Source organism: Mauremys reevesii, linkage group 16, assembly GCF_016161935.1.
Source record: "Mauremys reevesii isolate NIE-2019 linkage group 16, ASM1616193v1, whole genome shotgun sequence".
Lineage (NCBI taxonomy): Eukaryota > Metazoa > Chordata > Testudines > Geoemydidae > Mauremys > Mauremys reevesii.
The window spans coordinates 15264619-15289219 of NC_052638.1; the positions used below are offsets into that span (position 1 = coordinate 15264619).

Consider the following 24601-nt stretch of genomic DNA (forward strand, 5'->3'; position numbering starts at 1 on the left):
AAACCAGTTCTTCATACTGCTGCTGAAAATTCACATCTCTGGCAGGCTGCCTCTTCAAATGTCAATGGGCTAGTCCAAAAGTGATGTCCTGCTAATTCTGGTTTGGATTTCTCCCACATAAGGAGGACAAAATCTTTCATTTGAGGCAAGCTTACTTTATTCACTGTGTCTCTACAGATGGCAAAGTGAACTTTGTAGATTTTTATGGTACTAAGAAACAGTATTACTTTGGTCCTAGAAATCCATCTCAGTAATGAGATTTTGGATCCAGTGAAGTTCTTTATAAGCAGCAGAAATAGGTAAAATAGATAATGTGATATCTTTTCTTGCACTAACATATGACTCCTAATCATACCCAAAGGTACAATTCTTCAGCAGAGACTTTGTAGGTAGTTTTTAGGATCTCTCTCTTTCTCTCTCCTCTATGAAGTAATATAATTAGTTTGTATTTTGATATGTATGTTCATTAGGTATTACAGGTTGTTTATCTATTTCAATACATAACTTATCATTATGAAGTTTTTCACATGCTGGCAGGGTCTCCTTCTTACCCCTACATTCCTATGCATGACACCTCCTCTGAACAAAGCTCTTCATAGTGGAAATGCATTTGACTTATTGACTTATGCCACCTTCTTATAGATATATCAGAGTTACTAACCTGCTATACTATCCTTTTTGTTACAACAACTATTTTTATCAAAATATATTATTGTACTATATCTCATTTCTCTCATATATAAAAACCATAACACTGTCAATCCCCTTCCCCTTTCCACCCCAAAAAGTATGTGTATTTTTAGCTACACAGGTTTCCCAACTTGGCTTCTATGAAAGTCTTTATATATCATAACACCGTTCATTCAAAGAAGTATTTTAACAAAGGCAGAATAAGTATTTTAACTACATTTACGTGGGAAAATTTGAGATAGAGAAATTAAATCCTAGTTCTACACCCCAAAGTTACTCAGAACTGACCCCCTGCAGACTCTGAATTATGTTTCGGCAAACCTTGCTTACTAGGAGGAAGTAAGAGGTCATATTTTCCATCAATACAGCACGTATTTAACAGATGTGTGTGTGAACGTACATGCATGCACAGTGGGTGGGGTAGGGAGTTATTCAAATTGAGTAACCTGACTAAGCCAAGACAGAACTCATTTCAGTATTTTTCATGAAGTTTTTAAATTAAGGTCTTGAAAACAAAATGTATTTCCTTTTTTTTTGGCTGCTTGAGTGGTAGTGAACAATGAAGCATTTGGGTCAGAACCTCTCTACTGTGTAACTCTGGAACAAGCACATCTGTAGTACACAGAAACAAATTTAGGACTCAATCTTGCAAACACTTACTGTCTGCTGTAGTACTTACTACCATTACTACTCACAATAGACAGCACTACAGCCAGTAGTCAATGTTTGGAAGGAATGGTCCTTTAAAATATGCCTATATTCTTGGTGTGAATGGCCCACCTACACACATATTTTTCCCTTTCTCTACACCGGTATGTATGGAGCACAATGCACAGTTGTCATTGCTGTCTTTGTGGGTACATGACTGTGCATAGACCATCCCATGAACCTTATTATGAGACCTCATCTTTGTGTCACAACTGCCTGCCTAGAAGTGCCATTGAAAGGAGTCAGAATGTAATTCAATAGAAGCTGTGCACTTCAATCTAGGCCAGAATTTTCCCCTTAATAAATTGTCATAACTCACTGTTAATTGCAAAGATTTGAGTGTTGTAATAGATTGAAGTTCTTACCTGGAGGATTGGGAGAACTCAATGTGCATATTCATTCTGGACTGAAAAAAAACCTTGGAAACTGACTCTTTATTGGCAAAGTTTATTGTATGAAGATTTCTACATCTCTAGATTTTTATCAAACAGAAGTTTGCAATTGTTATAGAAACATGTGGCAACATTTGATGGTAAATTTTAATGCATTTTCTACTCCTGTAACACACCTGAAAGGAAGCCAAGAGCTCTTTTTCCTTTACATTATAGTGAAACACAAACTAGTCTGAATGACTATAAATGGTTACTGTTTGCCTTGGCTCCTACCTGTATCAGATTCAGACTAAGGAATCTTAGGGAAGAAATTACATGGGATAAAATGGATATTTCTAAATTACAAGCCTGCAATTCCAGTTGCTCAGTATATTAGTTTTCTGTCTCACCAAAGAATTCCATAGAGAAAATTGTGGGATCTGACAACAAAGGATCAAAAACATTTACTTTCATGAGCCAAATGCTTCTTGTTTAGATTATAATGGAGATAGAAAATACAGATCAAGATCAGTTATATTTTATTAATGAATTTAACAATGAAGTTACCAACGGTGTGATGCTTGATTTTAGTCTCTGCTTTAAAGTTTACATGATTACATTGAAACCAGTCTCACACACTTTTTGTTTTTTTAAGCCTTTAGATTCTGTAAATTTCTTTTCTTTCTTTCTTTCTTTTTTTTAGTTATAATATTAAAAACTGAGGGGGAAACAGGCATTGTCCCTACCATAACTGTTCAGTGGGAGAGGACTTCAGTCTCCAGGATTGCCAACCCACCTTCCTTCACGAGCACTAAAAATTGTTTGCATTGCTACCCTGGTAGATATTAAGGGCACAAATGTGGACTGTCACATGCTGTTGCAAATGGCTAAGTGGTCTTAAGGCATCCCCTTATTCCTCTGCATGAGCTACCCATGTCTAATAGCAGTGTTGGGAGGAGAGCAACATATGCAGGGCTCATACTCCCCACACTTCCAAGCAAATGGATGAAATAGGGTGGGCCTGGGCAGAACCTGGACTTCACACCTCTAAAGTGCCAATTAGCACAGCATAGAGGAGGAAATAATCTGTGGGAGGTATAAAGCAGATTACTTTCCCTCTGGTGCAAGGGGATAACTAGTAACTAGATTGTGATCCCTAGACTTCAAACATGTGCTGCCTTCTTACATCAGGGCTTATGGCAAAGCCACAACTGAGCTCTAACTAGGCAAATTCATTTTTAAGAGATACATCCCAGAACAGTAACTAGTGAGTTAAAGGCAAATTGATTGCACCTAGTTCACAAAGAGCCAGGCCTAATTTTCAAGCATCACAGCCAGGGGTGGCTCTATGTATTTGGCTGCCCCAAGCCCGGCAGTCAGTGGCGTGCCTGCGGGAGGTCCGCTGGTAATGCAGATTCGGCGGCATGCCTGTGGGAGGTCCGCTGGTCCCATGCCTTCGGTGTACCCACCACCAAATTTCCTCCGAAACTGCGGGACTGGCAGACCTTGCGCAGGCGTGCCACCGAAGGCTGCCTGACTGCTGCCCTCACAGCGACCGGCAGGCTGCCCCCCACGGCTTGCCGCCCCAGGCATGTGCTTGGTGCGCTGGTGCCTGGAGCCGCCCCAATCACAGCTCCCATTGCCTGTAATGCTCAGCACCTCTGAATATCAGGCCATTGGGCCTAACTTTTGAGCTTATAAGTGCATGATGTATCCTTCTGCTTCTGGGGTAGTACTACAGAAAGCCAAATCTCCCCCTCCCCCCCGTGCATGTTTTTCCTGTGTAGCAGCCAAGAGTTGGAACGTTTTTTTTCTCTTGAAGAGGAGTGGTGCATCTGTGCAGAAGCTGTGTGTCTCCACATACCACACAGTACAGCCCCCAACCTCAAGGAGCCACAGGCTCATGGTATCCATGACTGCTGTTGTCCTCTTATTACTCATAAGTGACAGGGCAGGATTCACTGTGGAATGGCAGAACCAAAGTAAATTAATGTTCAACAGAGTAGTTGGCAACCCAATTCCATATCATCTCTTACTTACAGTCCCATACAGGACTGCTCTCCCCATACAGAACCCACACAAGATTAGGGGAAAAGAAAAATTGTCTTGCCTAAACTCCTGGGGACAGGCACCATTCTCTATTTTTCTAAAGCATCACACTCTGCTGCCACTCAGCAAATAATCAATAACAACTTGAAACAAGCCAGCAGACCTTTCACTCCAAATTCCTAGGTTCTATTGTACCTTTTCATAACACAGGATGAGTTGGAATACAGGATAAGAATACAGTACAATATAAAGCCCCAGGTCTAACAATAGCGGATCTGATTCTCTTCTCACACTGGTATAACTCCACTGATTTCCACTGGGTAGTTTCCGATTTATACCAGTGTCAGTAGACAAATTAGCTAGTAAGTCTGTGACCCTATAATAGTAGCTGAAATAGCACAGAAGTGTCTTCAGCCTCAGTTTAACTAAGACCACAAGAGTTCACCAGATAGTCACTAAAGATGAAAAGCTCCTAAAATCACTAATAAGAGGAAATGTTTCTATGACTTTTCCCTGAATAAAAATCATACTCCTATTCCTTATTCTTAATTGATGAAGATATTCTTCATGTAGCTATGACGCAGACTGCTGCAGCTTTCCCATTGTGCCTGCAGCACTGCCAACGCGAAGCAGTAAAAAATCATGAGCCAGGTTCCAAAAAATCATGGATACATAGCAAAATAAATCTGGGGTCTCTTTACTTGCTTTCTCTGCAGCCATGAGGGCTGGAAGCTTAACTTTAAAAAAAAATTGCAAGCTAAGATTTTCATGTGATCACATGACTCCGAAAATACCAAATTATGTGAGATCCATGATAAAACTGTGAGTGTTAGCATTACCAAGCCCAACAACATCCACATCCTCAACATCCCCTGCAATATGTGAGCACAGGCCCAACACTGTCCTTCTAACAATCCGCCGTGTTTAAATGCGATTTAGCTCTTATTAGATAAGGAGTGATATTGACCAATGATCTTCAAAGACCATAAAACTCATCCCACTTTCAGTAGGCCCAGGCTGAACATGGTTTCGTTTATATAAAATTAGCACTTTATCTTTTCATTCCATTATTCAATACTCATTCAATGTGATACGTTATAAGAAATGTGTGTTGCCTGATCTATTGATTGTGTATTGATTACTTTCAAATTGTTTGATAGGATAACGTGATTTAGTCAATAGGTCAATAACGTGCCGCCACTGGTAATTAGTACCGAGGGTCAATGTTGGGATATTGAAAGTCTTTTTCCCGAGTGTCTGGCTGGAGAGTCTTGCCCGCATGCTCGGGGTTCAGCTGATCGCCATATTTGGGGTCGGGAAGGAATTTTCCTCCAGTTTAGATTGGCAGTGGCCCTGGAGGTTTTTCGCCTTCCTCCGCAGCATGGGGCAGGGGTCGCTTGCTGGAGGATTATCTGCTACTTGAAGTCTTTAAATCAGGATTTGGGGACTTCAACAGCTGAGTCAAGGGAGAGAATTATTTCAGGAGTGGATGGGTCAGCTTTTGTGGCCTGCATTTTGCAGGAGGTCAGACTAGATGATCATAATGGTCCCTTCTGATCTTAAATTCTATGATTCTATGAATTCCCAAATGACAAATTAGTAATCTGAGGTTTGGCAAGTTCCAGCTCCAAGATCAAGCCCGGAGTTATTAGAATTACAATTAAATTGGAAACCTCAATATACATGGCTGCAACACTCACACTTGGGAAAAAGCTTTTGACTTTGCAATAGTCTTATTAACACAATTAGTAAATACAGAAGTTCCAATCCAAACAAGAATGTAACCATCATGCATTATTAACTTTATGTCCAGTGTCATACACATACTTTCCCAATTCCCGTGGAGACGGGTGGTGGTCCATTAGGGTTCTATCCTATCTCTGGCATGGCAAGCGATCCAATGGTCGAGTCTCAATGGTCTAGGCCAGTGGTTCTCAAACTTTTTTTTTGGCGGACCACTTGAGAATTGCTGAGGGTCTTGCCGGACCACTTAATGATCTTTCCAAATGTTATTTGTACCATTAGCTAACTGTTGTAAAGTGCTTTGGATAAAAGCGCTATATAAAAAAAACCCTTAATAATAAACGTTTTTTGTTCTACAAATAAAAGCACACAACTCATATTTTAATATCAGTAGTCTTACCTTTCTAATGTGATGGATGTGCCCTCTCTCCCCCGCTGTGGCACCCCTGAGCTGGGGCTGGGAAGGAGTGGAGTCTCTCCCTCTCTCCCCCACCACAGCAGCCTCCGAGCTGGGGCTGGGAAGGAGGGGGTCTCTCTCCCACACACCCCCATCCCCTCCGCTGCAGCAGCCCCTGAGCTGGGGCTGGGAAGGAGCAGGGTCTCTCTCTCTGTCCCCCGCCATGGCAGCCCCCGAGCTGGCGCTCAGAAGGAGGGGGGTCTCTCCCTCTCTCCCCCACCACAGCAGCCACAGAGCTGAGGCTGGGAAGGAGGGCCGTCTCTCCCTGGCAGCCACAACCCTAGAACTGGGTAAAGTCTCCTCTTTCTCTGGCTGCTGAAGCCCTGCACGTCCCAAATTTCCCCTAACCCCTCTTCTCACCCCACTGCACCCTCCCACCTACCCCCTGTTCCCCCCAAGGCCACCACCTCACTTTACATGTGCGTCTTCTCCAGGTTCCAGGCACTTAATTAATGGAGCCATGCTTGCACTAATTAGGTGGGTGGCCCTTCATTCTCTTGTGTGCGGCTGCCCAGCTGCGCACATTAGAGGGATCTATCCGCAGACCACCTGAATGGAGCTCATGGACCACTGTTGGTCCATGGACCACAGTTTGAGAACCTCTGGTCTAGGCTGTAGTTAACCCTATTACAGGATCTGACGCCTGCCATGAATATTCATAATGTTCAGCCTCCTTTGCCACTAATTAATTTCCTCTCCCTCATATTGTTGGGATGTCCTTATTCTATAGGTTTGCATATTAATTATCTAAACTTTATTAGCATATACATCTATTGGTTACTATACCAATCCTGCTGTTAAGCATCCGCTGATGTTCCTCTCCTACAATACTGAAACTGGCATCAACTAACTTTTTGCAGGTACCTATCAGCACTTTATACAAAATTTCAGCAGAACTGTTTATTGCAAAATTATACCTTATACCAATTTATAACTTAGGGGTACTGATGGTCAGCTTATTTATGCTAAGACTTATAGCCCCAACTTCCTTATGCTAAGTGTTTACACTAACGTCTTACAGGTTTGGGCCTGGAGGCTTCTTACATTACTGCCTTACACATATATCTTATCTTGTTACTTAAAAGCTAACTTTAAACTAGCAAATTAACCCATAAGCTAAGTCCTAGGCTACATGTGTAAGGAGTAAAGCATTTTCCAAACCACGATTTAAAGTGAGCCAAAACGATCTAAAGTTGAAGGAACTTCCTCCCATGAGATGCATTCAAGCTCACAGAAAAAGCAACCTGTGTTACTTGTATATGCTCATTATTTTCACTCTTTTCATTGTCCCAGATTTGGAATAATGATTACCAATAACTGTGTCCTTAAGAAGAAAGTTCTCAGATATTATGAAACAGGATTTGGGGACCAGGACATTTTTAGCCACTTAACATAAGTTAGTTCTACTCATTTCTTATTTAAATACACTCATACATAATGAACCCCAGAGCTGCAGCATCCTAAATAAGATATATTATATATTAGCAAAGATAAATGACTTATGAAAGCTAAATTAACATATCTATAGCAAATATATTACCACTGTATAATACGGGACATAAAGGTTTGCATGTGCATCATTAGCTTTGCTATAATAAATGATGCACTGAATGTGATGTATAATACAGTAAAGAAAACACAGCTGTTTGTTTCTGTAGAGAAGTGCATAGGTGCACTGCACCTGAGAGTGCAAACACTTAATAACCCCTCAACAGTGAGGCTGTGGTGCTTATAACAGCTATTGCTGATAACCATTATCTATGGATAATTAACCATGTCAGGACACCGAGGTCCTTACATGAGGTCCTCATAATTCCCCACTAAGGGAGAGACAGTATAAAATTATTATAATATATTACTAATATTTAACAATAAGACCATATAATTTGTGTTTTATTAATGGAAGCTGTATATTATTATTGGTTTCTCTTTCTGCATTTTACACAGTGTTTTACAAAACCTCTCTCTTTACTGCTAAACAAAGTGACAAGCCAAAATCAAGCACGCTATGTAAAGAGAACGCATTTTCATTTGTTAATACATTATTCATGTTCATGCACATTTTTTATATATTATTAACACATTTGTCTAGCATTTGCTTTTTGAAAAGCAAATTTAGAGAAAGGGGAAAAAGTAATTCCAAAATAAAACTTCCTTTTCACTCCCCCCAAACAATGCAAATGAACATATTTTGAACTCTGAAAGCCCTCATATTTTTATTCCAAGCATTTTGTTCATTTTTAAAATCAGCCAATAAAAGAAAATATTTTAATCACTCAATAAAAAGGCTTTTTGACATGTGAAGACAAAAGCCTCAGGACATTTATTAAGAGACTTCCTACTGTGCTGGGCTTTGTTGTATCTCATAATTAAAATCACACCTGAGCGGGACCATCTGTGAGAGTGTATTAAGTTTCTTATAAAACATGAAAATTCTTTTATTTTTTCATGCAAACGCCAATAAATCTTGTACATACTTTTGTGTGAAACAGAAAATAACATGCTTAAATAAAGCTAAGGCTTTTACTTAAAAAGCAAGCCAATTAAAAATTAAAGGTGGATTCTATTTTAAGATTCATAATTGATGGCGCCTAATGACACTTAAGCATATTTAAATCACAATTTGTAATTACAAAAAAATTAAAATAAAAAGAATACTAATCTTTTTCCTCATAATGTTTCTGACAATTTGTGGTTTTCTTAAAGTTTCCTTTTATCAGATGAAGAGAAAAAAATTAATATTAATTAATATTTCATTTCAATGATAGCTGAGGGCACTCAGCAAGGGGTGATCAGCATCTTTCAGGATCAACCTCTACATTGGTGGAAACAATTATGTTACGATTATAAAAGTGTTTAAAACTTTGAGTCATTAATTTAAATTTTGAGAGCAAATCATGATGTATTTCATAAACAAAGACAGGATATTATAAAAAGTGCAACAGTTAGACGAATTCCAAATAGATACAGAGCAGGATTCTATATAGAAATAGTCAATGAAAAAGCAGATCTCCAAATGTAATCCTGGTCCGTGAAGCATATAGGTGCCTATGCAGCAATGTACTTTAAGAACATGTTTTTAAAGCAGTTCTCAAACTTCATTGCACCACGAACCCCTTCTGACAACAAAAATTACTACACAACCCCATGAGGGGGGATAAAAGCCTGAGCCCTGCTGCCCTGGCTGGGAGGGAGGGGGGGTGGCAAAGCCAAAGCCCCCCCAAGGCAGGGGGCCTGTAACCTGACACCCACCGCCCAAGGGCTGAAGCCGAAGCCTGAGCCCTGCTACCCAGGTGTTGGGGCTCGGGGTTTGGCTTCAGCCCTGGGCCCCAGAAAGCCTAACACCAGTCTTGGTGACACCATTAAAACAGGGTCATGACCCACTTTGGGGTCCCGACCCACAGTTTGAGAACCGCTGGCTTAGATCCCATTAACTGAAAGTCCATTGACAATGGGACCTAAGAACATGCTTAAGGTTGGGCACATGCTTAACATGCTTAGCTGAACTGGGGCCTTAAGCACATGTGTAACTTAAGAACATAAGTAGTGCCACTGACTTTATTACAAGGTATGTTCCTTCAATAGGACCATTTATCAGCTTAAAGGCACTCATGTACCTAAGTGCTTTGTTGGACTGTGGCCTAGGTGTGTAATGAAGTTCTTGTTTCTTGACCATATAACATGAATCATGCAAATACAATTACATGGAATGTATATGGTTTGAACAATCCTACTGAAGAAAAATTTTAAACTTCTGACTCAAGACCGATTGTAAAATGGCTCTCTTACAAGAGACCCATTTATCAGAAATTGGCCATGAAACACTGAAAAGGGGCTAAGTGAGACAAATTTATTTTTCATCTCACTGTAGTAAAGAAAAAAAAAGGTTTGGCAGTACTGGCAAACAAAAATAATCCCAAAATGTCTCCCATACTAGAGTCTGACAAAGGAAAAAGTACTATGATAAGAAGTTAATGGCAGGGACAAGAAATAACTATACAATTTGACCTGCATTGACAGACTTCTGTGATCATTCAGAGCCTTGACAACTTCCAAATTCCACATGTACATATAGGTACTCACATATGGATTAGAGTTTATGATTAATTCATGTCCCAAATAAGAAAACCCAAAGATAAAGAAACCATGTGATGTTTAATTTTAGGTGCTGGAAACAAACTAACACCACGGTGATCTTTTTTTTTTTTTTTTTTTTTAAGAAGAATACTCAGGCTTTAATGTTTATTTGTGGCAATAATATAATAAAGCACATTTATGCATAAGCACTTATCTGCTTCATGGGGTTACATTTAGAGATCTGCTTTCTCATCGAGAATTTCTATGAAGAATCCTGCTCTGTGGCTATTTGGAATTCATGTAACAGTTGCACTTTTTATAATACTCTGTTTTTCTTTTTGAAATACATTATGTTTTCCTCTCAAAACTTTGATTTAAGTGCTTTCAGTTTTTTTACATATTTGTTTTACAAAATGTTTTTTTTTTTAATATTTACATATTTCTGTACCTGGTAGATTTCAACTGCACTGGGAAAATGCATACTTTCATATACATACTATTTCAAAAATGTCTTCCTTTATGCAAAGAAAAATGTCCGATCAGGTATGTTTTACAAACTGCATATTCATAAATAAAAGCTTCGAACTCTAAATAAATTGCATTTTCCCAAAAGTGTTTTAACCTATTACTGACACTACCTTAAAAATTCATTTTTTTCCTGAGTTGTTGACCCAACAGAATATAATGACTCCTTTGGTACAGTTTTGTTCTATCATGTCAATCCAGCTGCATCCAAAAAAAACCCCAAAAACCCAACAGCCAAAACTCTAAAATTTCCAGTGATTTTTTAAAAACTCTTCAAGTGTGACAGCAGATTTCCATGGCAGCCACTTTTTAGGCTCTCCTCTCCCCTCCCCTTTTTTTAAAGTAACTTTAATATGTTTTCCCAAATGACCTATGGCTTCATAATATCAGTAGTTCAATCACTTTCCAAGTTACAGTTTTTCTTTTGAAGTTGGCCTCAGGCTGTACACTGCAGGGAAACAAAAGCACTTTATTCTGGTAAGGTTTTCTTTTTCAGTTGCATAAAACAAATTTTTAATATTTAAAAGAAATACTTCTGTGCTGATAGTTTTGCATGCCAAGTTCAGTCAGAAAAAACTTTTTCCAACCAAATCTCTCTCTCCTGAAACAGTATTAAAATGGAAGTCTGAGAGACCCTCATATTGACAGTTTGAAAGACATTTACTGAGGTCTTATTCTGGTCTCTGTTACACTAAGTTAAATCAATGGTAACTTTATTGAAGTCAGTGGAGTTACACTGATGTAAAACCGATGTATGTGAGAAAAGAATGAAGCCTCTAGGATTCATTAACTTTTTTTCATATAAATCAATTGAAGCATGCAATCATAGAATTATAGAATATCAGGGTTGGAAGGGACCTCAGGAGGTCATCTAGTCCAACCCCCTGCTCAAAGCAGGACCAATTCCCAACTAAATCATCCCAGCCAGGGCTTTGTCAAGCCTGACCTTAAAAACCTCTAAGGAAGGAGATTCCACCACTTCCCTAGGTAACCAATGCCAGTGCTTCACCACCCTTTTAGTGAAAAAGTTTATCCTAATATCCAAACTAAACTTCCCCCACTGCAACTTGAGACCATTACTCCTTGTTCTGTCATCTGCTACCACTGAGAACAGTCTAGCTCCATCCTCTTTGGATCCCCCTTTCAGGTAGTTGAAAGCAGCTATCAAATCCCCCCTCATTCTTCTCTTCTGCAGACTAAAAAATCCCAGTTCCCTCAGCCTCTCTTCATAAATCATGTGCTCCAGCCCCCTAATCATTTTTGTTGCCCTCTGCTGGACTCTTTCCAAATTTTCCACATCCTTCCAGTGTGGGGCCCAAAACTGGACACAGTACTCCAGTTAAGGCCTCACCAATGCCGAATAGGGGGCAATGATCTCATCCCTTGATCTGCTGGCAATGCTCCTTCTCATACAGCCCAAAATGCCGTTAGCCTTCTTGGCATCCAGGGCACACTGTTAACTCATATCCAGCTTCTCATCCACTGTAACCCTTAGGTCCTTTTCTGCAGAACTGCTGCCTAGCCACTTGGTCCCTAGTCAGTAGCAGTGCCTGAGATTCTTCCATCCTAAGTGCAGGACTCTGCACTTGTCCTTGTTGAACCTCATCACATTTCTTTTGGCCCAATCCTCTAATTTGTCTAGTCAGGCATGTCTTGCCTTTGGTGAGTCCATGCTGACTGTTCCTGATTACTTTCCTCTCCTCTTAGTGCTTCAAAATCTGATCAGTCCCTCTGAAACTAGTACTGGACTCCATCAATCTTAAACATTACTCCTCAATCCCCAACCTTCTCTTCCTAAGAAAACTCATCCAAAAATTAGTGACAACCATACTTTAACAACTGCTAATCAATGCAGACACCTTAATCCTTCTCAACCAGAATGCAGACTGAGCCACAACATTGGGACCATTTTGGTGACACTGATGGATGATCTCCTTACGGTTATGGTCAGAAGTCAAACTTCAGTTGAGAGACAAGGTGGATGAGGTAATATATTTTATTTAACCAACTTCTGTTGGTGAGAGAGAGAGAAGCTTTCAAGCCACAGAAGATGGTCCAATAAAAGCTATTATCTCACCCACATTGTCTCTCTGATATCCTGGGACTGACATGGCTACAACTACACTGCAAACTTTAGTTGGTCACACAAGGTGTTACATACAGGAGCCCGGCAGGGTGGAGCAACGTAGCATTAAATAGTATGCACCAAAAATAAATAAATCTTTCTCCCTTCCCTTTCCCTCCTCCCCCACCCCTGGGAGCAAAGAAAGGAGAAAGCAAGGGAGGAATTGTGTCTCTGAGGGTATGTCTATACTACCCGCTGGATTAGCAGGTAGTGATTGATCTATCAGGGATCGATGTATCACGTCTCGTCTAGATGCGATACATCGATCCCCGAACGCGCTCCCCATCGACTCTGGAACTCCATCAGGGTGAGAGGCGGAAGCAGAGTCAACGGGGGAGCAGCGGCCATCAATCCCGCGCCACGAGGATGCGAAGTAAGTCAATCTAAGTCGATCTAAGATACGTCGACTTCAGCTACGCTATTCTCATAGCTGAAGTTGCGTATCTTAGATCGATTTCCCTCTCTCCCCACCTCCAGTGTAGACCAGGCCTGAGGCACAATGCTTCTGGGGCAGGATGATACAGTTTGCATATCGCACCTGCGCAAGGCTATCCCTGAAGGCATTATCTACCCCTGAATAACAATGATAGATAAGATTCAATGTTCCGGTTCCTTAAAATGGTTGAAATTTAGGAGTCTATTCTCTTCTCAAGAGAAGAACCTGCCTCTGAGTATGTCTATACATACAACAGCACAGCTGTACAACTGATGCCACTGATACAACTGTGCCACTGCAGTTCACATGGTGAAGATGCTTTATGCCGATGAGGGGGAGAAAGAGAGAGCGAGACTTTCCCATTGGCATTGAAAAACCACCAATGAGAACAGCAGAAGCTCTGTCGGCGGCAGAAGCTCTCCCACTGACATAGTGCTGTGCACATGAGTGCTTACGTCGGTGTAACTTATATCACTCAGGGGGGTAGAATATTCACAACCCTGAGCAATGTAAGTTTTGCCAACACAGGCTGTAGCATAGACATAGCCTAGGTGTCCCATATTTGGGGCGGGGGGTGGAAAATGGACCTCTAAATGTAACAAAGACACATTTCCTGGAATTTCCAGGGGAAAAAAGAAAGTGACAATGAATCTATGGTAGCACCTCACTAATGCTTTTCAATAATTTCTACATGCAGATGCCTCCTTTCCCCCACTTTGCAAAGGTTTAAAGGCAGAGTGCTTATAAACTAAGGTCTCACATACCAAAACTTCATTATTTTGAAAAGTTTGCTCTGGGACATTATACATTATCAAAAATCATTAAAATTTAATTAAAACAAATGAACAAACTGCATTTTGAGATGCATTGTCCTTGCTGATTTTTATTATTGTGCATTTTCTCCTGAAGTCAGTTCACAACATTTATTCATTCACAATGGCCCTGTGTATTTGAATCCGCAGCACCTCTGACTGTATGTGGAATTGCACAAGCACCAACTTTCAGTATTCATTCATTTGCCCTCCCAGCTGTAGGCAACAGGGGGACTAAATATGGGATGCTTTTAATGGTATGAAAGTGCAGAGAAAACGGCACCACCAGAAAACCTGACTTGTAGTTAATAAAGACAAATCCTTAGGGGCACTCCCAAAGTTTGAAAGCTTTCAATACTAACTCATGATCCAGAATTTCAAAGGAAGAGCCATCAGCAACAAAAGGGCATTTACAGTAACTATACAAATATGCTTAATGAAAGTCTCATCTAGTTGTGAGCACTTTGTCATTTTTTTTTTGGAAGCCCCAGGGGCTTGAACAGAGTTTGCAATTCTTGTGAGAGAAAAATTAAACAAACACACACTTCATAAAAATAATCCCAATATAAAAACATGCTTATGTAATGCCAAACTTTCATACAAATTACTTAGCAATTAAATCTCACCTCATCAAATTATGTATGTGAAATAAAAAGGAACAGATGTGCTCCTCCAAACCAACCCCTTCCTACAAGTAAATTAACAATCATTTTACAACTCAGTGAGTTACTGGGTGTGTGCATATGGTGCTAATCATTCCCCCACACTCCCCACCACTACCACCACCAGCACCACCACCGCCACCACCGCCCTAACATAACACTGAGTTATTTATAGAGTTATCTATCTCAGACTTTGCAGATGATGCCTAACATCATGACAACAGTGAAGAGAAAAGGTCTCCGTACCTGCCTAACTAAAACAAGTTTCTGTAAAGTAATGAATAGAGACAGCTTGGGGACCATCCACCTGCACTGCCTGCCTTTTACTGCCTGCAAAGCAAAACCACAAGGGATTGGCAGAAGGTACTTGTCTGACAGGGCCAGGACAGCCTCTCTCCTCAGTGACAGTCTGGGCCTAGCGTCTTAAACCTGACCCACCATAATTCCTTCACAATGCAGCAGCAAGGCAGCTGACAGTAGCAGCTGCACCTCCTAAGCGAGATGGATGGAATTTTCATAACTAGTTCCCCAAGTTACATTTTACCTTCAAGATAATTTATGAGCTGCTCTGGAGCCTTGAAGAGACAATATGCTTGCCATAAAATTAACTGTAACAGTCTTGTAGGTTATAATTAACACTGGGAGGGTAGCACCAACTGGATGAAACACATGGCATAATTGATGGTGAAACTGGAAATTAAGGAAGCTAACAATATCATTACTGTGCACATCACTTTAGTGAAACCTATTCTTTCTTGGCATTAATTACACTCTCCTTCTAATGTACACATTGTGATGTGAAGTGGATGAGTGTCACAGCTAGGAAGAGGTGGATTTGCTGGCAAGGCCACCTTGCACCTGGGCTGATGTATATATTGTTTTCTGCCTGGAAGAGAGATATACATGTCAAAGCAGCAGCAGCACCTGAACATCTGGCAGTATGACCACTGTAGCTTAGAGATAGATGATTGCTCAAGCCTCATAGAATTTTTTATTTTCTCTGTAAGCAGTATCCTTTTTCCTGTAGGAAAAAATTCCTCCCTGAAATTTCACTTAATGGCACACATTATTAATTTAAATGACTTGCATGACTAAGAACATCTTAACTTTACTTTTATATTGCCACAAGTTAGTAGTGAATTAAGATTTTCCACTAGTGTATTATCCTCCAGGTTTATTACATTAGCATTTAGAAACATTGTAGAGTGATCTTTTTAGCATCTTGTCTGTCAAGGGGATACTGAACAGACGTAGAGATGCTAGTGAGCTAATTAATCAGAAATAATTTCATAAACTGCTGCCGTCTTTGAAAAGGATAACATGCCATTCATCCACCCATACCTAATACTCCACTCTCTAACCAAGACGGAAGGAACCATTAATGTAATGTATTTATTTGAATCTCTCACAAATTATTCTAATCTAACTCTTTTTTTTTTTTGTCCCTAGACAAGATATTGGACAATGTTCAGATAAATGGTGAAACAGTGTCACCTACAGGAAAGCAAAGCTATTAATAACCCAACTGCCATTCTATGACTTTGCAACTGACAGCTGAATTTAGGCTTTATCTATAAGCTGGAAAATAAAATGAAGGGGAAATGTCTAAGATACACTTGGGACGCCCTAATATAAAATAAAATTATTGCTCTTCGTGTGTGGCAAATCGTCTGCTAAGATAAACACTGTGTACAGTGAGTGATTAATCCATTATAGACTGGACAAATTGTTAACCTCTCATCTCCAGGGCATCTCCTCAAATCAACCTTGACCATGATGGTCAAAAATCATTCTTATTAAAGGATCTGAAAACTCTAGGAAGACACATTTTGGTCTTCTAAGATATATAAATATATCCCCAGTATCAGACAAAACCCCCCCACAACTCATAACCTTTATTAAAATGCTGCTAAGGGTGCAATTAGTAGAGATTAAAACATCTTACTTATTTACCAGAAATCAAGATCGATCCTATTAGTGGAAAACTAAAGATTGGTGAATACAGAAAAAAACCTGTGAAGATTTCTTTTAATTTTTAAAGAAAATTCTTTTTACTGCATTTGTGTCACACTTTTCTGTTAACTTGCCACAGATATTCTAGCAAATTCATTTACTGCCAGGAATGGTTGCAGAAACAGCAAATTTTAAGCAAAAGTTGGAAAATTCCAGAAAGTACATTCTGAATTCATAATCACACATTCATGCAAGAACCCAATTCTAAATAGTCACTCTATTCCAACCAGGAAGCAGATACATACTAAATGAGCTGTGTGTTCGATCAAAGCTAACCAATATGGTTTCAGCTTCAGATACTTAATTGCAATGACCTGTTCATAAACAATCTGCGGACCAAGAATTCTCCATAATTATTTACCAAATAATTTCAGATAGTGAATAAATCTGAGAAGACAGCAATCTGCTCAAAGACAATTTGCAGAGAAAGAGGTGAAACTAATATAATGAATTATTTGTTCTGTTTTATTCACAACATATTTGGGGCCAAATTCTAACATCAGTTGCACCAACCTTACAAATGTAATTGATGAAAAAAATTGCCAGTCTTTCAATGAGTCTGGTATACCCTCTCAGTATCAGGTTCAAAAGCTCTCAAAACTCTTTCTCTGAAAGCAGGCTACTCGCTCTCTGATAGCAGGCTACTTTCTCTCTTTCCCTGTCTCCTTCCAAGCTCTCATCACCTCTGCTTTTAATTGTCTAACACTTTCCTCTAACTTCTTTTTCTATACTTGGCATAGTCACTGCCTCTATCTTCTAAGAAATTACTTTTGGTCCATCTCCAACTGCCTGTGTTTATGATTTTGCAAATCTTTTTCTAGATGACACCAAAGCCCTTCATTAACATTCTTTAATAAGCTTCTTGCCCATGCATTATTTCTGCTTGATCACCAACCAACGTTAGGTAATTCCTAGTATACTCAATATGGTAATATGAAACATTTCAGTGGTATTGCAACTCATGAGCATATTTGTTAGTAATTCAAAGGTATTGCTTTCCTTCTGAAGGTTTCCTTTTGTAGGCGTAGATCCCAAGAAGTTTCAGTGGGTTACCAAGTATTTTTCTTTCTACTACCACCTTATAATCCCTAAACTGTTCTCTCATTCATGATCTAGAGACATTCCCTACATGTCATTAGGACCATGGATATGAAAACAATACAGTTTGTGTAAGAGGTCCCTTAGTCCTTATCTTTTTAAATATCATATTTAACCATAAACTGCACAAATGTTAGAAAGATGCCATCTTTGCAGCTACAGGGACTATACAATAGACTATATTTCTAAAGGCTTCTTTCCCGTTCGTCTCATTCCCCTTGGCCTGAGACCCAGCCTCTGGTATCCAGACAAAATTGCCTCCCTTCCTGTCCACTATTGCTGACATGGTCCTGCAATCTGTAACATGGCTATCACCAGTATATATGTGATAAATGTGTATATCTGCACATATTTATCCATACATTTTTAAATACATATAAAAGCTCTTTATGAAGACAACTACAGAGGGATGTCCTCTCTTCATATGGAAGGTACAGAGCAGGCAATGGGTCCCCCACTCATTGGAAAAACAACTTGTCACAACCCTGGCCTGGAGAAATCACTTCTCCTGTTGAGGACATATTGTTCTGTTGCTATGTCCATTTGATTTTTGGCTTCTCTGAAAACATCAGCAAGGGTATAAATTAGTGTCTGTTGTGATAGTGGCATTATATTAAATACACATTTGCCTACTAGGACTGAAGAACCACTGCATTTTCTATAGGGCATCAAACAGCAATCCAAAAGGAATGACATTTTGGCACTACCAATCTGACCCACAATTGAACTAGTGACTGGAGATGAAAGGCTTTGTGTTTCATTATTAATTCCCAACATCATCAAGTCCCACATATGTGATGAAAATTTATTAACACACAAGATTGACAGTATCCAAGACTTAAGTCCTGTACTTGTACCTGTTCACTTATATCTTTTGCAATGGTGAGAATAGGACAGAATTTGTCTGACTGCATTTAATTTCCCCATGTTATCCCACAATTTTTCCATATTAACATTATATGCTGATTCTATAACCCAGATCTTCAAAGTTCAAGTAGTTTTATACTACATAGAACTAAATTTAATACAATAATAACTGTAATAACATTAACAATAAAGTCCCCATAGGATAAGGCATTGGTTCGTGGAGAGAAAAGGTAGTTCCATCTCTAGCCTCATTTAATCCCAAACTTCTATTTTTAGACAAAGTTTCAGTTTGTACTAAATTCGTGAGCTGGTTTTATGGAGATATGCGGTTCTGAGGCATAAAGGACATTCTGCTAAGGGCAGAGGAAAATAAGAAACCTCAATGGATGGTTTCAAAATAAACCTATGACATTCTTTCATTCACTGGGCCAATCATTCCACATCCCTTGCTCAAAACGCCAGCTCTTTAGCTGAAGAGCAACAGAGCAATAGACAACAGTTCCATACACATACGCACACTCCTGCTTTTTGCCTCCTCGTTGGCCTCTGGCAGACACCATTGTCTGTAGCAAGAAGGATGACAGCTAATGCTAATGCCACTTTGTGGTTCAGCTGTCAGATGATGTAGCTAACATTCTGTCTCCACAGATTATAAATTTGTCACCTCTGTGATATACTTGATCTCCACCATCCTGCAGCCTGAAAACCCCATACTTTCTGTTCCCTGAATTTAGATCTGCAAGGGGTAGTGAGTAAACTGTTGCCAAATTGCTGGAAAAAAAGCACTATCTTCCTGGCATTGCAATCATGAAATCTTATATAAATAAGGACTGGTCACTAGTGCTGACTTTAAAGCCTTGTCCAGATTAACTGAATTCAGACCAACATATAATATGATAATATTTTATTAACAGGCAATTATAGGAATTTTTCCATCAGAAAATGAGTATTAAGCGCACTCCATAAAACTGCAGTAATTTCAACAAATTCTCTGTTGGCAAAAAGTGGGCTGTCTGAATCACCAACACTGCTTTTTGGCTTGGAAACTTTAATCGTACTGTAATTAGGGCTAAATCTGTGTCACTTGCCAGGCAATTGGATCTGTCTTTGAAGACCTGGCAGACACAAATAAAGTGGGTATGAAATCAAACAAAAAGTGTCAACTAAGATTTCTATATGACTATATGATTTCTGTCTAAATTTGGGGTATTATGGCTGTCAATGCTACTCATGAGCTTCTACATTCTAAAATTGAAATAAAGTGATCAAGTGGCTTCAGAGCAAACAATTTGTACAGTTTGCTGTAATGAAAGAGCCTGCAAGACTCATAAAAAACAGAGTAAGTAACTGGAACTCAAGTTTTGTGACAAACCTTTACAACAGACATCCCTAAAATGCTATACAACATGAGTGCACTCAATGGGTTTTATACAGAATCTATAGGGTTCTTTGCATCAACTGAAGTTTTTCATCAACTGATTGTATCACGAGGCAGAATGCAGGGTTATTTGTAAATATCCACAGCTTTTAGACGCAAAGTCTTTTCAAGGTTAGAGGGTCAAGATAGTTTCAAAGAAAAAAAAATCATGGCTGTTAAACAGCAGTATTTAATCAAGCATCATTTCCATCGCTCTTTAGAGTACTGGCATCGACTGATACCAAGCCTGGTTGGTTCAAAGGCTTTTGAATAGAAGAAATACAGGTGAAAGATTAAAGCAGAAACAGGAAGGGTTACAAGAAGCAAAAGAGCTGGCAATAACCAACCGAAGAGATGGCAAAGGTCACCAGGGACAGATGACCCTCAAACACAACATGAAGAGGACTGACACCTTCACTGCGGTCTCAGAGTTTTGTACATTCATTTAAAGGCTGTAAGTTTGGACTTTCAATCTGAGAAAGAGTTTTCATGATGTATGTACAATATGCACTGCCAGTGTCCATACCACAAAATACCTTTGCTTTAAAATAAGTGATATTAAGAAAACTATGCTTTCCACAAGTTTGCTTTCTGATACATAGTGGAGACTTGAAAGTCTTGCTTCTTTTTAATAAAAAAAGAAGTCAAGTCTGCTCTTCCTTTACTTTTCTTGGAGATTTGTTAGCCACAGTATCCAAAAGGTGAATATGACTTGTCCTTGAGTACACATGCAGGTAACACTTCTTAAGCAGCAGTTCAACAGCTCCTGATGCTAACATACATTGTCAGCACTGGATTATTTTTGTAGTATAGACAAGCCTATTGGGGAATGTCAGATGTGCAGAATGAGCTCTCAATTTAAAAAGTAGGAGTGCTGAATTCCTATAAAGAGAGATTTTCTCCTACTTGTGTTAGTTAAACAGGCATTAATGAAAACAAACAAAAACTAAGAGTTTTAAATAATCTGAATACAAATCTCCCCGGTACTTAATCAGTTTTGTCTCTTTGGTACTTGAGATCTATCCATCTTGGATACTTAAATACTTACTTGGATACTGAGCAACTCACAATATTTAATACATTTATTCTCACATCATACCTGTGAGGTACAGGAATGTTATTTTAATTTTACAGATGGGAAATTAAGGCTGGGAGAAACTAAGGACCAGATATTTGAGACAGGCGCCTAGGTGCTTCTGAAATTTCCATGCAGCATCTTTAGGCACATAAACATCTTTCAAAATTTGTTCTGGTTCTAAGTGATTTGCCCAAAATCACACAGGAAGTCTGTGGCAAAAGAGGGATTCCCTGGGACTCCCAAGGCCCAGGCTAATGCCCTAACCAGTGGACCGTATTTCAGGGTTTGAATCTTTAGGTCCACAATACAGACCTCTACCACTTGAGCTAACAGAGTAAGTACTAGTTCTCTGTCCTTCCAGAGGGTCTTCCTGAAGTTCTGAAATTCTAATGCAAAAAAGAAAACCTTTAGGGCCTTCTTCATATGTCATGAACCAACAAAATAAGCCAAATCTTCCCACTCATCCCTCAGCCTCTTTGGAAGGTCACTGTCAATATAGACAACACTTCTTGAATGTCAGCTTGACATTATTATTTTTATTACTGTAATGCTTATGAGCCCCAGTCATGGACCAGGAATCCCTTTGTGCTAGAAGCTGGACAAACATAGAACAAAAGACAGGCCCTGCCCCAAAGAGTTTACGATCTAAATATTTCTGATGTCACTAATGCAGAATGATAAACAGTCAGGTAACTCCAGTGTAGTGTGAGGTAAATTTGTTTCAAATTAATGGCATGCCTTGAAAGAAAATAAGTAGAGTTACAATGATTCTTATTTAACATTTGCATGTAGTGCCATAGGCATTGACCAGCCAGTCAAGTGGGACCATTTCTAGAAACCCAAATTCTTCCATTTCCTGTTGTGACAAGCACAGAAAGCAAAGGTGAGGAGGGGAGGAACCATTTTTCAGACTCAGGCCAGCTGTATGACAACTAGTATCTGGTTATAGTCTCTTCTGAAATCTCATCTCAGGCAAACGTCATCAGCTGACAGGGCCCTTACTGTTCGGTCTATTCACTGACCAAGAACATTGCTTGATGCAAGGTCAGTAGTTAATAATGACTATACGATTCATAAATTAATCATGAGTGAGGCCTCCAAATGTGCTTTTAGATCAGCTCTGTCTAAATTGGTAGCTAGTATAATACCAGCCAAGAGAGACCAGGAGATAATGTAATCAAAGAATCACATAAATCTGGAAGAGATATCAAGAGGTCAAGAGGTCAACTGGTACTTCCCTCGGTGCTGAGGCAGGACCAGTATATAATACCCTTACTTCAGCTGTAGGTAGTGCCCAATTTCAAAACCACATTCACCCTTGTTTGAGAAGTTAGAATATGGTTAAAATGCAAAAGCTGTAGTGTACAGCACTTCAGAATTTCAGTCTGAGCTAACTGAGTTTTTGACCCACCTGGTGCTGGAGACACCCAGACTTATTGTTCTGGGTGAATTTACTGTTTGAGCACACAGTAGCTCTTCCGGGTCGGCCTGGAATGTTATGGATGCCTTGAAAACCAAGGACCTACATAAAAAGCCTTCAGGCTCTACACAGAAACTTGGATCACATTTTTGGGTGGGATTTGGTGGTTAATAGGGGGTAAAAATAATACCTCTGTCATAGTCAGACCATCACCTCCCTCATATTGGCATCCAGGCTCACTACTGATCCTTTGGGAGTGGAGGACCTATTTCATTGGTGCATCCATGGAGATCAGCAGACCCAAATGGGGTTCAGATTTCTCTATCATGGAACAGTACATTTCCAGTTGCCAATTCTGTCAGTAACCTCATAGGACAGTATGATAATATTTTGTTCCTGACTATTGCTATGATCACGATGAATCTCTACTTTCTTTCTAAGTTTTGGCCTGTCTGTCTTACTCTGGTTCCAGTTATAATGTGGGAAAGTCAATGGGTTGCCTCTGAGATGAACTCACATTTCTCAAGGCTTGTAAAATTAAGCAGGGAGGTAAAGTAATGAACAATGGAGGGCTCTGATATGAGGGGAAATATAAAAAATGGAAAAATGAGGATGCTCTTCTAACTTAAGAGAAACTCTTCCAACTTTAGACTTTTAAGCTGAAAGATGAGGTAAAATCACATGTTCACTTGGACAGGTCAAAAAAGGGACGAGTCAAAGGGGGTCAAAAAGATATGAGCAGTTGAGGATAAAAGTGATAGGTCTTAACAGGGTAGGAGAGGGTGGCCCATGGTTTGGAATAAGATAAATGAGAATAACAAGGAAGAAAGAACTTTGCTTAGCAGAAAGAAGTAGATTATGAGCTACATGGAAGAACAGGCCAAAGCAAAACCCAAAGTGAACCCTATGAAGTATATAATCAGAGATGAGTGAAAAAATGAGAGGGGGCAACTTTTCCAAGTACTTTACTAAGAAATAGATATTAGAGATAGGGTGTGAGTGTCAGGATCAAGGAAGTGTTTTGTTTGTATTTGCTTTTTGAGGAGCTAGACTGACAAATTTACTAGAAATGGAGAGGAGTGGGGAAAAAAAAAAATTTGCATAGTTGCATAACAAAAAAAAATAATAATATAAAAAAAGTGTGTGTGTGTAAAAATGTAAAAGTAATCTACTTATACAGTGACCTATCTACCAAATGTTAGTTGTATTATCGATCTCATAAAACGATTTTTTCATTGTATTATTTCTATGAGCCAAGGAACTTGGATTTAAGCTATTAATTCTTACAAGATTCAATCAGTTAACACATCCCTGTTATGTTTGTTGCACGAACCAAAGGAATTCCTTGTTTACTTTGGTCCTTATTCTTTGTAAAATCTTTATTCTGATTTCACTCAGTCAAAACTGTTGTTAAAGTACAGGCGTCAAGATCTGGCTGAGCATTACTGTTTTTAAAAGCAAACAGAGATAAACATCATGAACAATTTTACTTTCCCTACAATCAGACCTGTAACTTCATTATGTTTCTCTCCCCAACAACTGGACATCACAGTTCCAGATTCTAGTCTGAGGTTATTGCAGATTTCACTTTGGTAAATAAATCAGAATCTGACTCTCAATATTACACCTTTAACCAAAGGCAGAATTACAGTGAAAATGTTTGATTTCAACAATTAACTTAATAATTAAAAAACCATAAACACAAATTTTACAAGAAATTAGTGATATTAAAGTATGAGAGGACACAATTAATCTTTGTTTTGTATATCAAACCTATTGCTGATTTCAAACTATTATTACATGGCATAATTTTGCTACTTTACTTCTTATTCCATGTTCATCATAAATGTGTCTTGAACTTTATGTTCAGAATGATATATTTGAAAACAATAACATTATTAAAGTATTAAGAGTGTCCTAAAAATGAATCAGGTGCAGTTTTTGGACTGTACTTTTTCCCCCTTTGGTCTCACTTTTCAAATGATAATTTCCTCCATGGTCACCATTAAATCTTAATCTATTCCAGCTCTCCACATGGGTCAATGATTCTATA

At 39.1% G+C, this 24601-nt stretch overlaps 1 protein-coding gene across 7 annotated transcripts in view; it reads right to left on the minus strand.

The window, feature by feature from the left end:
- FTO (FTO alpha-ketoglutarate dependent dioxygenase) overlaps positions 1–24601 on the minus strand; it is a 332160-nt gene that overhangs the window by 138938 nt on the left and 168621 nt on the right. The gene's annotated exons all lie outside the window — the stretch shown is intronic.